The following is a 4,695-nucleotide window of genomic DNA, read 5'->3' on the forward strand; positions in this document are numbered from 1 at the left end:
ATATCTTTGATATGGTTTAGCCTTTGTTTAACGTGTTTTTTTTATTCTTACATCATCCATTTAGTCATCAAGCTCCCAAGCTGGAAGCAGCACTGGTACTCAGGGGCATTATGCACCAGCGCTGGCCGGGGCCGGAATTGCTCAGCCCCGTCCAACAGGAATGGCCCCACAACCCCTTCCTCTGGGCTCTAGTCACGAAATGCTGGGAGTCGACTACAAAGATGAGGAAAAGATGAAACTTCGAGGGGAAAAAGCAGCCAGAGCAGGGGGGTGGAGTATAGAGATGACCAAGAAAAGGGCACTTGAAGACGCTTTTGCTAGCATTTGGATATAGTGTCATTTACATTTTACCAGAGACAAGATATTAGTCGTTCTATTCCCCAAGCTCGAGTTTGATCTCTATCTTACCAAATTTGGATGCTTCCAATCAAATTTTCTTTACGTCCTTGTCCATCCCACTCTCATTTATTTGTGAGGGGGCGAGCAAATAACAGTATAGAGGAAAAAGAATTTGGTGCGAGTTGAGTTTTTTTCATTTGCATCTATTTCAAAAAAAAAAATGCAGTCAAACTGGAAAAATATCTTGATTTGTCTTATTTAATGTTAATTTTGCATTGATTTTCTTACTATCCGAGAGGTTTCTTCAAAGGTTCTCGGATTCTTAAAACGGTATGAACCTTTGAAGAAAGCTCTCTACTGTACCACTTGTGCATTCGGATTTACCTAATAAATTCTTTAACGATAAGTCAGCAGTAAAATAACTACAACTTTCAGATTACAAAGCAAAGTGCCCGATGAAAACCTAAGCAATTCTTCAAAACAACAAATTCCTGGCTTTTGCCTACACAGGGCAGTTCAAAACAGTCTACTTTATTGAAAGAAAACAAGGGATTGGCGGCGAGAACATTTAGGCTGAGGCGGTCTTTCTCTGCTGAAAGATGACAGCATAGATAGGGACACCAACACCGATGCTGAATGCGGCAAGAACACCAAGTGTCATTGTCAGTTTTTGATTTTTCATCCTGTCCAAGTTGTACATGTGCTTGGCATGAAGATAGAAAGGCTCGTCATGACCATGTCCTCCCCCCATCTTCTTTACACTAGTAGAGTGAATTCCCCTATTCACTGTCATAGAATGATAGATTTTCTTATTATCTTGAGTCGACATGTAGAAAAAGATGCAGAAAACCTGAATCATGCTGAGAATACCCAGAACAGCGTTCAACTAGAGAATGGTCTAGAAATGCCAAACTTTGGCTTTTATAAGTTCTCAAATTTCTGATCAGGTGGTGGCGAAGCTTCACTTGGAATTGAGGCAGGTCGGGGGTAGAGAGGGGTGAAGCAGGTAATATTGGCTTCTAGTTGTAGCACAAGTTTTCATACAAGGGGGAGAAATGGTGTTATCTAAGTCATAAAAAGAATTTCCAAGGTTTGACTATATCATACGTTTTTGTAAGCAAAAGAAATTCATTAATACAACAAATATAAATGTCATGTAAATGATAAGACACCCTTCTCATCAAACTTCTGAAACTATCATAGATAGCCCAGTCAAAGTATATAGTCTCCATACAAACAAAATACCCCATTAATATTCAGGCCAATATTGGCAGCTACCCAATCAATAATGAACGAGATGGATTTTTTTAGTTATCTATCTACTTAAGCCCAAACTCAGTATACCTTCAAACATCTGTTTGTTACTGTTTCTCCAAAGCTCCAAAGGAGAAGCCATTATCACCGATGCTATAATAACTCAAGGCATAACAAACTCTTTATTTTCAACTAAATATCAATCCCATTATCCTTGCAATAAAGATTTCATTCTCTTCAAAAATTCTATACTGGATCATATTTTACACTTGTAAACAGTGGAAAAGTAAAACTTCAAAAGATCAAGGAATTCACATAACAATGTCACATATTTTCAAACTTTACTTCTTTCCTTATTTTGATTTGAGCATGGGAGACTGGGAGATGTTTTGCCATAATACCTTATTGACCCCCTAATACATTTTATTTCTTAAACAACTTTCATAGGCAGTTCTATTTTATTAGCGCATTTGTTCATTTTAACCATGGTAAGGCTTATAAGCCTCGTAGCGCTTAGGCACAAGGTGTGGCGCATGCTTTATTGAAGTAAAGTGCACTAAACAAATATCTGAAGAAAATTTACAAATGATTAAAGAACCACAAACCAAGTTCATTAGTATATAAGCACAAAATGATATTTATTAGCATGGATTTCATCACTTATTTACCATCACCACATTGAAGTAACGTTTAAAAGTGGCATAGATCCTTTAAAGCGCACTTGGGCATTATAATTCAGGTGTGGGCGTTATTAAGGACTACGCCTTACCTTTTGTTGAGGAACAAAGGCAGAGTCTCCTCGAGCCTAGGTGCATGCCTTGCGGGATTTTAATAACTATGATTTGATCATCATCGAGATTTGAGATCATCAATATTTTATTTGCATCAATAACTTCCAATTATTTTATCACTTCTAAACATGTAACCGATTTCCTAACTAGGAAAAGCCATCATCTAAGGCTTATTCATTGTACAACATCATGGATATTAAATTTTTTAAGTAATAAATCGAACTGAAAGATTATATCTTGGTAGGAAATAGGAATTGAGGTTTCAAAATGTGTGGATAGAGTTTATAAGGTAACTAGACTGGACCGTTGTATAGACACAAAACAAAGAGATTTGCACAAAAAACTGCATGTCAAACCCTCCTATCCGCCAACTCCCTGCATTTCTGGCTCTAGTGTGTTCTAAGACAAGTAACAAGGACTCTACTTCCTTCTCGTCCATCAAGGTAATCCCCCCTTCAAACGGCGATTTTGCACAAAAGATACATAATGTTCAGGTCCATGATATTATTACGTCACGCATACAGAGAAAACTAGTAATTGGTTCATTCCGCTGATTCTTTAGAATCATCTCTGGGATAGAAATCCAAGCTGATCATGCCAATGAATTTCAAAAACACCCATTTGAAGGCCAGGTTCACCACGCAAGGTAGATGACTTGGCTCCTCAAAACACAAACAAACACACAACTGCACAAAACATCTGACATAACACTAAACCTATATAACAACAATGACGGAATCAATCAACGAACCCTTTTCCATATTCCATTCTTTAAGTCATTTCCATGGCCCAAACACTTGAGAAAACAAGACACATTTTTGCAAAACACAACACTATCAAATCTGAAACCTGCTAGATAAGTAACCTTTCAAGAAACAGTTGCCGCACAAGTAGACCCCGCACAATTTTTTAATATAAACCAATATAAAAAAATATAACGGCTCAATGTTTACTAGATTATGCAGGAAAAGGAACAAACGCGTTTCGATGCATAATATAAACTTTCGCATAGGCTTATCCATCATTGAACATGAAATCCACAAAATTAGGCCAACAATCCTGGAAACAGATTCGCAGCTGAATTGATTAAAAATAAGTGAAAGAAAAGAAAATCTCAAAAGGGAAACCTAAATTGAGGGGAGTGGAAGCACATCTGAATCCGTTCATCGCCATGACTACACAGTAAAACAAAATCTCTCAAGCGAAGACACTTTTACTTGTCGGGCTTCGAAAAATTAGGCCCGTTTTATTTTGTTTTGTTAAATTTGAAAAATAATATTTAAATATGTGTATTTGAATATTGAAGGTTGAATATTTGAATGTTGAAATTAGATAAAATTAGGTGTTGAATATTGAAATTTGTGTGTGATGATGAAGGTAATGATGTAATTTATTTTTGGATTATTTGTAAAATTTTTCTATAAATAGATCTCTCATTTGTGAAGAAAATCACAATTAAGTTGAGAGAAAAATATTATAAAGTGTGTAGTGTGATAATTTTGAGAGTTTGAAATTTTTACTTTTTACCGTAAATTTTTACTTTTTCATAACACGTTATCNTTGTGTGGAGCCCTTAACTCCTAATCGTTATTACAATGCGATTTGATTAGGGTTAATTAATTACAGCGAAAAACGAGTTTAAATTTTCTTTACAATGAGCCCAAAACATCTTATTTGAATACTAAAAATAGTATTTCATCTCACATCATAACATCTGCCCACACCTAATCAAAACCAACTACATACAAACAAACTCATGTCCTCGGGACATGCCCCGGTATATAGATACATATATATATATACTGAGAAAAAAAACATAAAACCCCAGCTCAACTGTGACTCCCTCCAGAAGCACCCTCTCCGGCCTCCTGATATCTTGGAGCACCTGTCATTGTCCACACACAAAGACAACAACAGCCCCATCTGAGGTGAGCAAAGCTCAGTCTGAAACAACCACAATATATACCACAAGTATCTAAACAATGATATATGATATGCAATACATGTAAGTCGTGGAGGTATCAGGTCAAATGCTCATCCACTGAGCACATGTCAGAATCAAACGAATCGCTATCAAATCAATGCTCGAGCTGGCACACTGGCCTCAATAAGGGATACTCATATGATAGTGTCGACAAAGCGCCATCAAATCCCAAATCCCAATCAATCATCGGGGCCACTAATGTCTATGCTTTAAGGGCCACATAATGCCAAACATAGCATCGTGTTCACAAACCCCAGAATCAAATCCAATCATATCAGGGTGTCCAAGGATCATAACTCAACGTGCATGTCATGTATGCCACATCAA

General features: G+C 36.9%; 1 protein-coding gene and 1 long non-coding RNA gene across 2 annotated transcripts in view; one reads left to right on the forward strand and one right to left on the reverse strand.

Moving 5' to 3' along the window:
- LOC140965707 (pentatricopeptide repeat-containing protein At2g27800, mitochondrial-like) overlaps nucleotides 1–160 on the forward strand; it is an 11,528-nt gene extending 11,368 nt beyond the window's left edge. The window contains exon 4 of the transcript XR_012173133.1: nucleotides 65–160. The gene's annotated coding sequence lies outside the window, so the exon portion shown is untranslated. The remainder of the gene's footprint in view (nucleotides 1–64) is intronic.
- Nucleotides 161–442: 282 nt separating this feature from the next.
- On the reverse strand, nucleotides 443–3,628 carry LOC140965709 (uncharacterized). The gene is made up of 2 exons (XR_012173135.1): nucleotides 3,512–3,628; nucleotides 443–1,125 (listed from the first exon to the last, which is right to left on the reverse strand). It is a non-coding gene; the product is annotated as an uncharacterized lncRNA (long non-coding RNA).
- Between the last annotated feature and the right edge of the window lie 1,067 nt (nucleotides 3,629–4,695).

This window comes from Primulina huaijiensis, unplaced genomic scaffold (assembly GCF_012295235.1).
Source record: "Primulina huaijiensis isolate GDHJ02 unplaced genomic scaffold, ASM1229523v2 scaffold12327, whole genome shotgun sequence".
NCBI lineage: Eukaryota > Viridiplantae > Streptophyta > Magnoliopsida > Lamiales > Gesneriaceae > Primulina > Primulina huaijiensis.